The sequence below is a fragment of the Pezoporus flaviventris genome, unplaced genomic scaffold (assembly GCF_033815535.1).
Source record: "Pezoporus flaviventris isolate CSIRO_AGI_PZ_B2104156 unplaced genomic scaffold, CSIRO_AGI_Pfla_v1 ptg000001l, whole genome shotgun sequence".
Classification (NCBI taxonomy): domain Eukaryota; kingdom Metazoa; phylum Chordata; class Aves; order Psittaciformes; family Psittacidae; genus Pezoporus; species Pezoporus flaviventris.
The window spans coordinates 54,377,916-54,391,142 of record NW_026892549.1 but is presented as its reverse complement, the minus strand read 5'-3'; the positions used below and the strand labels follow the sequence as shown (position 1 = coordinate 54,391,142).

The 13,227-nt window shown below is 44.3% G+C and overlaps 1 protein-coding gene and 1 long non-coding RNA gene across 2 annotated transcripts in view; both read left to right on the top strand.

Moving 5' to 3' along the window:
- The window catches only part of UBE2F (ubiquitin conjugating enzyme E2 F (putative)), a 358,305-nt gene that overhangs the window by 175,032 nt on the left and 170,046 nt on the right, over positions 1-13,227 (top strand). The gene's annotated exons all lie outside the window — the stretch shown is intronic.
- On the top strand, positions 3,904-11,404 carry LOC133268003 (uncharacterized). Its single transcript, XR_009742936.1, has 3 exons — positions 3,904-4,817; positions 9,772-9,891; positions 11,169-11,404. It is a non-coding gene; the product is annotated as an uncharacterized LOC133268003 (long non-coding RNA).

Genomic DNA, 13,227 nt, shown 5'->3' with positions numbered 1-13,227 from the left:
CCTGCCTCTGTGTGCAGTGTGTTAAAAAGTGTGTCCGTTCCTGAAGGTGCTGCCTGGATCCCACCGTGTTGGCTGATTCTCTCAGATAAGGGTAACTTCATCAAGCGCATGACAGCTGATGGGCCCAGATGCAGAACTGTTTTTCAGCAGCTTAATAAATTACCACTCATCAGGTGAGGTGCAGACACTGTCAGGGTGTGCTCACAGCCTCCCCACCTGGGATGGAGAGGAACTGGGCCAAAGTCTTCAGGAATGGGACCATGCTGCTTCTCTACTTGACAGTAAACTGCTGGGGCTCAGTAGGCAAGAGTGGTGACTTGTTACACTGGTATACAAAACCCCAAGTCTCATCCCAAAGTCATCATTTACAATAGTATACATAAAGGGTGTTTGGTTTTTACATTTCCTTTCACTTCCAGATTGGTGAAAGATGATGCTCATGAGAGATTTCTGCTGAAGTGTGTGATGTAGCCTGTAGCCAAGTTACTGGGACCTTCTGACCACTACTTTCTTTTGGCCAAGATTTTACTCACTGGCCTCGCTTCAGTGGAGCAATGATACTGTTACTCAGCCCACAGGTTCTCACGACAAAGAACAATATTAGTAATAGCTTATTAAGGAATATTTATGGCAGGTTTAAATAGCTGCTGCATGTCTTTTCTGTCTATATTGTGTAAATTATTTATTTCTGTTAAATATACCTGGATGTCTCAGATACCTATTTACTTTTAATAGCAGTGAGAGAAAAAGGGGATGATGCAAACTTCTCCAAAAACCAGAAAGTCATTTCTGCTGTATTCTGCTATTCATTTTCAGCAGGCTGTACAATGCGAAGGAGACAGGTTCAGGAACACATACTTCTTGTAAATAAAACTGCTTGCCTGTGAATCTCAGATGAGAGTGCCTGTTGGAAATGTGCAATTGCAGTTTATGAAACAGGAAACAGATGTACTCTGTATTGTAACTCTCTGTGGTTGGGAGTTGGGGAGGTAGGAAGAGTATGATAGCTTCAGTCAAAGATACACTGCAAAGTAAAGGACTGTTAACTCCGAGAATAAGAAGTAACACGTGTCACTTACTGCCATGCTTCTCTGTGGGCTTCAGGGTGCTTTGCAGATAGTAACTAATTAGCTATTGTCCCCTCTGCCTCTGATTTGTGATAGGGACATGAAGACCATGATTCAGTGGTATGGTAAGTCCAGCTCTTGGGTTCCTAGCATTAGATCAAACCATGGTGGCAGCATGATGCAAAACAAGACAATCCCATGTAAAGTCACTTTTCTACCTCAAAAATGTTCTAAAAAGTGCAACTGGGTGAACTCTGCATTAGCAAATGTTATGCTAAGTTAGGAAGTGTCTGATTTCTGACAGCTAGGACAAAGCATGAAGCCAGGTGAAATTCCATCTCATATACTCAGTATATGTATACTCATATACATCCAGTTGATGGAAATGTGATTGTGTGAGCTGCTGTGATGAAGGTTGCATCCATGATGCAAGTACATAGATCTGCTTCCAGTTACTGTGGAACCAAGTCTCCAGGACCTGGACCTGGAGAACAGAGGTGGCAATTTGCAGTCCCAACTCCATGCAACTGGGCTCATAAAAGGAAGTTTTGGCCACCCGATGACAGCTGCTGAGCTGCTTTTGCTTCAAATGTGTGTAAGCTAATGAGCAAGTTCATGTTCATGTCTGCCTTGCTGAGCTTTTGTTCCGGACACATCAGCCATTGCTTGGGCACGTGCTGTTTCTTGGCTGATGGGGCACATTAGGAGATGACCCACAAAATGCTTCCTGCTAGGAGTTTGTCTCCAGTGGCGTCTTTATCTAACATTCATTGATGTGTCTATCACCAGAATACCCAGTGTTTAAACTGCTGGCTGTACAGTACCCCTGCAAGATAGTGGTGAGCTACTGTCCCTGTTAACCAATGGGGCAGTGAGGCACCAAAGCAGGAAGCACTGATGCTTAAGGGCTGAATTGTTCCTACCAAAGGCCAGGTTGGAGTGGGCTTGGAGCAACCTGGTTTATTGGAAGGTGTCCCTGCCTATGGCAGGGGGTTGGAACTGGATGAGCTTTCAGGTCCCTTCTAACACAAATCAGTCTGGGATTCTATGATTCTACCCTTGGTGCCTATGATGAGACTCACTGTTCTATTGGCAAAGGAAAGAAGAAAGCAGACAGGAGAGATATGTTTGGATGTAGACTGCCGGACTGCAGTTTCCTTGGAGTTCAGAGCTCAGCAGGAGCTCTGAGAGCTGGCTGTTCTCCCAAGACACTGCCTCTCACAACTCCTGCTGAGCACAGAGCTTAGCAGGCGATCCAAGAGTCTGAGGTTTTCTTCAGATTCCATTGTTGAGTTGTGCCTTGCAGCTGCAAGAGGCAGGGGCACCTAAATCCACCCCATTTTTGAACATGCTGGTATACCTATCTCAGTAGCAACATAAGCAGTTGGGGAAGTGGTATGCTATCCTATATCTCTCTACCATGCACACAACTGTCTGCTTCTCACAGCGTGGCCACCGGTTATGCTCTCAGCATCTGAGCTCCATAGGAAAGCAGGGATACAAATGGAACTGAAACTCATTTCAGGCTAAATTTCTGAGAGATTGATGCCTTTCTTTTCCGAGCAGCTCCAGTGGACTTCGTTTAAATTTCCTGATATGTTTCTGCTGTTGGACTCAAATTTATGAGTCTGCTCTGAAAAGCAAAGCCATGTTCCCAAATGAAAAGCAAAGCCATGTTCCCAAAGCCTGACGATGGGAAAAGTAAACAGCACTCCATGGGGAAGAGATTTTACCTGGGCTTTGATTTCTTTCCTGCGTCCAACAAGAAAGGGCGTAAAAACTTGACCTAACTTTGGCTTCTTCACCGGCAAGCTCAGACAGCCTGTTGGGAAAGAAAGGTCAAGCAGAGGCAAGTGTGCAGAGGTGGGCAGCATCAGCGTGACACCAGGAGCAGAGGGAAGGAAATTGGCACATCAAGTTGTTTTCTTCCATTGTGCCAAGCAAGAGCAACTGGGGAGAATAGGTTGTTGCAACGTAGGCAAGCGGAAACAGATGGAACTCTGCTCCCCCATGGCCAGGCAGCGCTGCAGTCAGCTTGAGAAGGGGATGTGATAGAAGCTGTGGGATGCCCAAGTATCAGAGCAGGGCAGCTGAGGTCACCAGGGTGGGTTTCAGAGTGAGAGCTGGCTAGTGTCGAAACACTCTGTGGTATTGCAATGGGAATATGAAATAAAGCCATCCTTACAGCATTTGTTGGGCTGTTGCTAGGCAAAGGTTTCAAAAACAATCATATTTTGCAAACTGATTCCTTCTTGTCTTTTTTCTTCCCTCTATTTTTCTCTCCTTTCCTGAGGCCCTTAATAAGCTGTGTGGGCAGAACGCGATTTTTATTGCATTTAACTCTTCCTTGCTGTTACTGTGACTCCTCAAATCACCCGTGAGTTGATTTACAAAACATTCATCCAGGTATTTGGTGCATTGCAATTCAAGTTCCTTTGGCTGCATTGGTTCCTAAGGCACAGGAATTGTTTCTTCTCCATAAGAACTGGCTGAAGGAGATGAGTTTTCACAGCTTATAGCTGGTATGACTTTTCTTCTCTGTGGGGATTGGAAACCCTTATTCTTTAGACATTATTAAGTGCAATCTGTTAGAATGTGTTAAAACACATCAAGTGCTTTAAATTAAGTGCACCAGAACAAAGCTATTTAATTCATAAGATTACTTTGTACGTGAATCTTAGCTACTTGTCAGATATCATGATTACAGCCATGAAATGGTCCGCCTTTTTTTCTTTCGTGAGTGGTGGATGGAAATAAACCTAGATTCACCCTTCCAAATATGTTTCCCCTTGTGCCATGACATCCCACTGCCTACACTGATTTGCTGTTTGCCAAACATGCTTTTGTGGATGATCTCTCTTGTGCCCTCCAGGGCAGCTTGCTTTCCTCACTGCTATTTGGGGCCATGGCAATGAGGTATGCTTGCATCAGTGTCCAGGACATGGAGGTCAGTGCTGGCAGGGCAGCCCTAAGCATCGGCCACACTTTGCCAGCAGGAGAAGAAAGGGTCATGTATTGCTCAGAGCCCCAGCTGCTTGCTTTTGATCTGCTGGGCTGTCATTAAGACCTACACTCACTGCATTTAACTGTAGGCACCTACCTGGCATCTCTCTCAGCTGCCCTGAACCTCTTCTCTGGGATTACAGCCATGAAGCAGGTTCTGCAGCTGTAAGCCCTGCATGATGACGCATGGATGATGACATCCAGAGCCTCCTGGCATGTGACCAGCTCCAGGCCTCACTGTCCAGTTTGTCTGTTCCAGGAAAGATCAGAAGCACCTAAGCCTGGTTTCCAATGAGCTAGAGGTGAGATCATCCCTGGCACAAACACCAGAGCAGAGATCTGCCTTTCTCAAAGCCATGGCCTCCCAGCCCTGCTCTGGCCCACTAAAAGATGCTGTTTCAATCTTCCCTCTCCTGAATGTATCCCATCCTGAGTGGAAGGCTGAAGGTAGGAGGTCACCTCTCCATATTCCCTCCAGGGCAGACAGCTGAAGACAGGAGGTTCACATCACCCCAGGGCCTAAGTTGCTTGGCTCAACAATGACTGGCAAGAGACACAGGTGGCTGATTTTCAAGGCAAAGGATTAACATCACTTCCTGACCTTCGTGACATAGCACTGATCCTCCCTGCTGGAGCAGCTTTGAGGGTGGTCATGCTGCTTGGCCACAGGATTAGCAGCCAATTTCTTGGCATTGACTAGTGCTGTTGGCTTCATTTGGTTAGTATCAGCAAAGGATTTCAGCTCAGGTTTGTATCTGTCAATCATTATTCCTACTCAGTGTCTAGTATATTGTATTCTCTCCCATCATCCCAAGTTGACAATCAGGTTATCCCCGAAGAGTACACAGGATACATTTGAAAGCACACAACTTCACACTACTTGCAGAGCACCAAATGTTTCCTGTGTCCAAATGCTTGCTTTTAGCTCCCTGGTTTTCCCATGGCACTTTGCATACATTTTATCTCCTTGAGCGCCACAAAGGAATCTACATTGTCACATGTGAAAAAGTGGTCTTGAATGAATTAGTCTTTTCATCTCAGCTGGAAAATAATAATTTGAACCATTCCCCTGAAGCAGTGAAATAATATGTGTAAAGTGCCTGAGAGGAGCCCAGCTTGGAGGCTTCTACTGGATAAGAAAGTTCAGATAGACAAAAAACCTTGCACAAAGGAGAATGTCATGAGACCAGCCCATAGAATATACTGAGGAAGACAGAAAACAACAAGTCTAAGTAATTTTGGTAGCAGTTTGCATTTATGAAGTTCTGGCTCATCAGATGTATCAAATTAGGCAAATATACAAGTGTTATGTTTATCATACCAGGCTCCTAATGAACATCCTCTGTCTTCAGGAGCTCCATTTAAACAAACAAGAGGCAGAATGGCTGGGAGGTAATGAGGTGGTGAGAGGAATTTATGTTGAATTCAGCACTTCTCTGACTAACTCTCAATCCATTAGTCCCAGAAGAAATTTCCAAGCATCTTGCTTGAAAGATAGCTCTCTTACACCATGTTGGCTAAATGGCCTGAACCATGTGATGTCTGCTGCCGACACAGCCCAGACCCCAGCTCAGATCCTGCTTCCATGGAGAGTGTTGGATAAATCCAAGATTCCCAGGGGTGCAGGATTCGCTGGTGATGTGAACCAGGCCAGTCTTTGCTTTCTTCCATGCAGACTCACTTCCTGCATTAAGCTCTTGTTCTTCAAGTGCTTCATCTTTGCATACATCAATTGGGCTGCTAGACTGAAGTGCTCTGATATTCCAGTGAATATCCCAAACATCATTTTCATCAGTTCCATCTCACTGCATGCTCTGACTGTAACTGACAGCCATGAGCAGCAAAATCACCCCAGGAAAGAAAAACATAAACAAGTCAGAAGATCTCATATGCAGAGACGGACAATTTCTCCTTAAACTCAGCTTCACCCCATGTCACCAAAGGAGTAAACTCACAGATGCAATCTTAAAACCTAGTTAATAGGTAAGCAGGCATATAGCCTGGCTAAAGATGAGGCCTGCATACCAGAGAGCTGATTCAGTACCTTGATGACTGTATCTCTGCACTGTGATTGCATTGTCCCACAACCTAGGTCTCTTACTAGGATTATGAAAGGCTGAGATTTGGGATATTTTCCTGAACAAATACCCAGTGTCTAGTGGGGGCTTGTGAATGTTCTTAGAGCAGTGATATCACAGCTCTCAAAGGGTAACTTTACCTTTTCTTAAGGATTTTCTAAATGTAACTATTTCAATGTGTCATATAATCATATGCATTTATCCCTTAATTATTCCTATTATACCTGCTGGAGTTCTTTTTTCCCTTCAGGGTTGGAATCACCAGTAATTTCCACCTAGTCTCACTGGTGATCCCTTTGCCAGAGATGTTCCATTTCTAACGCACACAGCAGTTACATACAAATGAATTATAACCATCTTCACTTACTGTTTTACAAATCTGTGTCTCAGATGATAACCTCCACTCCAATCCCCACTTTCAGATTGTATTTCTTCCACTGAATATCTGCATTTTGGATCACTCTCCCCCCCTGGCTTTTCACCTTTCCTCCCTCCCATCACTACCCTAAACTGAGTCTTGTTTCACTGTTTCCTCCTCATATTTCGAAGTGTTCAGTGCAACACGGATGTTGGCTGCATGTTTCAAAGTCATTTCAGATGTGAATGTACTCATTCCTTTTTATTCTCAAGGAATTAATGAGGTTGTTAAATAAAACCAGACACCAACTTTAATCTTTTTACCTGTTCCCTCAGTATCTCTGCTTTTCAGTGTGGAACAGCTACTATTTCTTCTTGTTCTATGGTTATTCCATCAGTTTGCTTTCTGGATGAAGGGCTTCGCATCTTCTCCACTCTATATGTCTCTTGAGACATCATACTAAATTTTTCTTTCTTTCCCTGCAACATCACCTTCAACTCGTTTGGGACTACTTGTCCATGTCTAAAGTAGAGTTGTGGTTTATTTGGTGCAATAAGCTCTCTTCCTGTGTACGTGTGAATACGCAAAGGAGACTAAAAATGAACATGTAGGCTTAGCACCCCTGCTGTTTCTTGTTCCTAGGACTTTTTGTATACTGAACTATGATTTGCCCTTAAGGATACAGCTAATGCGGGTTTCTCTTTCCCACATAATCTTCTCTCTGTTTGTGGAGACAGCAGGAGACAGGGTTGTGACCTGTTGGGTTGTGTCGCTCATCCACAGAGAACAGAGCAGGTTAATCTTGGCAGTGTTTTCCAGGACTTTGCTCGGACCACCTTGCTATGACTCAAGCTCAGGCTGTTCCCTTTCAGAGTTGATGCTACCATCTAGCAGACTTCACAGCCAGGATTCATCTTTAGCCCCTTGGCTGCTTCTTTGCTCACTTCATCCCTTTCATCCAGGTGCCATGTCCCATTTTCTCACCTTTCAACATGACTGATGCCTTCAGCACCACTGGGACATGCTGTTTCTGGTTACAAGCTTCACAACTCCTCAGAAAATGCCTACATTTTAAAAAGCATTGTGCACCCAGCATCTTCCCTAAGGACCAGTGAAAGTTTTTGAGTGCTTAGCACATATGAATCATGGTAAACATAGACTTTTAGCCCTAACCTCTATTCTGAAAGTTTAGGCTGTAAATAGGACTGCAGAAATGTTCACTAAAGGAGCTGTCAGTACACATACATCATCTATTTATCATTTCTATATTGTACCAAGCTCAACCCAAAGGAAGCATCCTTCCTTTATCTCCTCTCTCTCCAACAGGTTTGAATACTCAACTGTTTCCACTGTAAGTTCATTTCTTCAGCTGGCAGCAAAGTTAGAATAACTTTTGAGAAGAAATTTATTCTGCAGTTGTTACAGCTCAGGCACTTTTATATGTGGAGCAATACTGAACCAGCAATTTGGAGGTGGCATCTTGGCTTTTTGACTCAGGAATGAAGTGGTGGACAACACTACTAGATTGTTTCACTGCCCCTATGAGACATTTCATAGATCTGCTAACAAGAAAAGCTATAGTATCTGTAGCCTGTGACCATACAAATACACATCCACATCATATCGTGCAGTGACTTCTTTTTAATGCAAATGGACACCACCTAATTTTCACAGTGTTTAAGAATATAGCATAACTATGTCTGAATGGAGTTCTTTGGGGTCAAAATCCTATTCCCATGAAAGCAAATGGGAATTTTTCCTCTGGCTTTCCTGGAATCCTGATCTGGCAATCCATGAATGCAGATACGTCGCATTTCTTTCTCTTTCTTCATTAACTTACTGTGATTTTTTTTTCCTGGGAATCAGATTAGAGAATTCTCATTTGGCCAAATACCTCTCTGAGGTACTCCAGTGAGACTGGAACATTTCCTGTGGCTATCATATCCTCTTCAGTATGCTTCAAAGTGAACGTCACAGCCTTTAACCATTGAAACAGGCTTTTCTTTCACAGCAGCAAAACAGCAAACCAGCCTGGATAAGATGAGAGGAAGACCATAAATATTACATAGGGTCTGAGGTATTTGCTGTAAATTCAACAGGAACTTTTCCTGCTTCTCACTGGGAGAGATTTCTTGGGAATAGAAAACTCTCTGGAGTTTCTAATAACTTCTTAAGTGCTATTGGGATTTTAACATTCCATATTACACAACAGGAAGCAGAAATGCCGCATACAGTTGCCTTTAATAGGAAACAGAGTCTATATAGCAAGGGAGGAATATTTTAAATGGTCTTTCCCTTTCTTTTGTATTTTTTAGTTAAAATGTGGTTTAAATAATTTTTCATTTACAGAACTCTCTATGCTGCTCTATACTGACAGCCACTAGGACAACCTGTTATACTCTAGAGGCTAACTGGATCCTCATTCTCTCAAAGCTATGGGATTGGGTTGGGAAGCCCAGGAGAAGAGGCTGTCATACAAGTGCCCTCAGGCTTCAGCTTTGTGTTTGCAGATGTTCTTGCACAGATAGGACTGAGCTGAATCTAGATCCAGGCATTCTTTAATGTCAGCAGGACCTCCTAAACTTCAGCTTGAAGCAAGATGAGTTTCCTGTTGAGCCTCTCTTAGAATGGGGCAAGCTTCAAACTTCAAATTGGCAGTGTCTGGTTTTGTTTGCCTGGAATATGAGTTTCGAATACAAAAGCCTGACTGGGAATAGCAAGCCCACATAAAGGGAATGGGATGCTGGTGAAATCTACAAGTCAGACTTCTGACCCCTCGCTTATGCTGAGCATCAGAAAAGGCAGGCAGAAAAGAAAGGCAGGTAGGGCCATTCCTGAAAAAGGGGTTTCCATACCCTCCCTAAAAATGCCAAATGCCTCCTTTTCTCATTTACACGAATGAAAAAAACACAGTCAGTACAACATATATAGCAAACTATAGTTAGCAACTCCTTAGTAACTCCTTCACAGAGAATTTACTCCCTCGGATCTTAATTCACTGAGGCATGGTTTAGCCTTCTGCTACAGATGGGTTATGCTGTTTGAGGTTGTGCACACGGTCAGGGTGGTTTGCTGAACAGTGTTTGCTAGTCATATAGCCAACACCTGACAGCAAGGAAGGATTCCCCCTGCTCCTCACTCTGGAGAACTATCTTTGTGCTTACTGAGAAATACCTAGACCATTTGAGAGTCATAAATGTGTTTCCTGACTTTCAGCTGAGAGAAATTCCTTCCAACTGATGTTGCTTCTTTATACAAACCGCAGGGTACATGGGCTTGAATCAAACCCAGCCCTTTCACTTGAAGGTAATTTGCGGCTGTTCCTTGGGTCTGAGCAAAGAAGGGGGCTTGAACTTCTCCTTCCCCAAAAGCAAGTGGCTGGTGAGTAACACTTGTGAGTAAGCCTCATCAGATGTCTGTGCAAATGAACCTTTCCCCCACCCTGTCTGTAACACGTACAGAGTGATCCAAAGAAAGTTGGGGTTTTCTGTGACAGTGGGGCTAGAGCAAGCCTTGGCACAGGAGTTAACCTCCAACTGCAGAGAAGCTCTGCCTGGAACCCTTGTTTCATTTCCAAATATACATGTGGGATAATGTTTACAGTAAATACAGATCACCTCCACGTCTGGGAAAGAATTTCATCTCCATGCACTTCCATGCTTTCCAAGAGAGTTACATTTTATAGCATGTTTTTTATTTATAAGTGGTAGAAAGGGGCCTGTGTTGTAACAAATGAGTAATCAATGGGTAGCATCCAGCAGCTTGCTGTTGGTTGGGTGTAATTTTCCCATCTGTAAAGTGCTCATAGAGACCCACTGACCATTTACAAACTCTGTGCACCACTTAGAAATCAGACTGCTGAAAAGGTGAATATAAGAGGCCATATATTAAAGGAAATTTCATGCCTGGGAGTTGCATTAGGTCCTGCGTGGTTTAGTTCCATACTTATTGGACAACAGTGAGAAAAGGGCTCCTGTGCCTTTCCAGCCTCTCCCAAAAAGAGCAGGACAGACAGAGTTTTTGTCCTGGAAGTTTGCTTGCATGCTCATCCTCAGAGTCTGGTACCTTTTGCTCATGTGTGTAGTCATTTCCAGGCAAAGCTGTTGTGAATAATAACTAGACTGAGACTGAGATCTGGAAGTGAGCTCCTGAAGAAAGCTTTTGTCCCTCTGTGCCTTGCAGAGGGTTTCATGCTGAGTCCAGATTCAGACAAACCCTTACCAGGCTCCCCTGCAACAGGCTTAGAGGGACAGAGATGTAGCACAGGGATCACTGTTTGCAGCTTAGGTGTGATTATAAAACAACACTATGGTGGGAAGCAGCTCTGGCTGGAGCAGTTGCTCCTGGGGATGGGACCGCAGAGCTCCCTCTGTGCTTTTTTTCCCTTTAAATTGGAAGCTGTCTCCTTGCTTGGAGATGCAGGAATCCTGTCTTCACCTTCTCCACCCTGCATCTGAGCTCCAGAGCAGAGGCCACCACAGCCGGGCAATGGGCTTTGCCGGATGATGAGAAGAAACATCAGCCTCAGCCCCAGCTGGGAGGGATGGGAAGGATTCTACCCTCTTGTAATCTGCTTTTTTGCTGCTCTGGAGTGAGGCATGGGAGAGCAAACTGATGACAGGTCAGGCCTTTTACCTCACTCCAGCTCCTTCCTGCAGGCAGTGCTTAATCTCCGTTTCAGCATTTCTGTGCCCTTGGGATCCAGGAGATGCAGATTCCCTTTGCAGTCCTGCTCCTGACCCACAGTGTGACTGCAAGAAGTCATTTCACAGCTGCCTGCCTTAGTTTCACCATGCAGGATTCCTGTCTCTCACCCCTCTCTAGGGGATGCTGAGCATGAGGTTTATCCAGGAACTAAATTACCTGTAAAAGAGATAAAGGTTCCGGTTACAAAATTAGATTCCTGGTTAGTAGCTTCTGACCCCTCTCATTTCTGGGGCTACAATTCATTTCTATTTGTGATTTTGAGCATGTCTGAACAATTTTGGCAAGTTTGGTGTCAGGAGTTTCTGATCTGGAGCTGTCTGCAAGAAAAATAGAGAGGTCTGTGTGTATTTTTGCCTTTCCAGGACTGAAAGCTGCTGTAAGTCCCAGAAAGGCTCTTCCTACATTAATAACATTTTGTGGCTTCTATCATGAGGCATATTTAAAAAGGCTTGGTTTCCATAACATGAATAATAAGGTGAAAATTGTCTCCTGTTACTATTTCTCAAGTCTAGTCCTCCTCCAGTTAGTACCAGAACTGTCCCCCCCTGCCCCTGAGCATTGAATTCAACTGCTTAGGCTTGTTAATAGCTCTTAGGTTTAGTTTCCTGCATAAAGCCGTAACTGTAGCTCCTCAGTGGGTATAAATAGACACAAATACACAATGCAGTGATGCTGACTGACATTAACTGGGAAGAAAGCCCAAACGTGTATTCCTTCTCTTCACCTCTGCTGTCTGTCTTCTGAATGCAGACACACACACATACCAGCATGCATCCTTGTACAGACCAAGACACTGGAAGGGGTTTTGGAACTAACCTCTTGAAAATCCTACAGCTTTCCTTCTCCTGTGTAAATGGATCTGTAGTTTAAGTTTGGATATGAAAAAAAAATGGCCATAACAAGAACTGTGTGCAGACTTTTGACGGCATTTTTCAAGAACACAGAGTCTGCAAATGAATGTGGCAACCCACCAGAAACACTGCAAGTTTAGCATTCCTTCTCCATGACTTTATGTATACAGTGTTTGGAGGAGGAGGCTTTTTCTGGGGCTTGGGGTTTTTTTTAAGAAGAATAATTCTAACCCAGCAAATCCTTTTAGAGTTAAAGGGGAAACCATCTCCTGTAAGTCTGTCTGCAGTGACTCAGCTCTGTGTTGGGGATCTACAGTGCAAAAATGGGGATATGAATGTGTTCCTCAGCCATTTCTCCAGGGATAGCTGCTTCCCACATGGCCCCATGGGTCCTTGCTCACAGCCAGCATCCCTCCACCCTGCATGAGGGCTACATTCAGCCCTCAGGGATGGGTGGAAGAAGCAGGATTCTGTAGGAGCATGTGCTCACATGTTAGTGTGCATGGATGTACCCACTTCAGCACAGGCAGATCTGAAAAGTGAAGGACACATAGTCTGGGGTCAGCCATCACAGCATCAGCGGGGCACACGGGCCCATGTTCATGTGGCACCATCCTGAAGGCTCATTCTCCAACTGGAGTTGCCAGCAACAAGCCTATCTGTAGGCAGTGGGTGTTGCTTATCACACCTTATCTTTGCCTTCTCCCCCCACCCTCCCACCAAGCTCTGCTTTTGGCAGCTCTCTGCAGGTCATTTCAGCCTATAGCACACAAAGCAACTGGTCAGAAGTGTTTGGTCAAGGCTTTCCTTTTCTCCTCCCCCATAAAAATGGCTTTTAGACAAACTACTTCCCATGGAGAAATTCCCTTTTGCATGGACATTCCTGGAGGAGGGGGGATTGTCCAAAACACTGAATTGCTTATGGAGGATGTAAACATCTGATGATGCTTAGACAGAGGAAAATAACCCCAAACACATTCATTTTCACTGGACTGAAGTGCTTGAGCATGTTTTCTTACAGAAATAACGTGTGATTATCCTTAAGTGGTTTCTGCAACTGATAAGCCTTTTCTAAGGGCTTGCTCTGCACTGGCTGCTCAAGGCATAAATTCCCAATGTTGTCTTTTTTTGAGCCTTCCATCCCACTTGGAGAAAAGCATCCA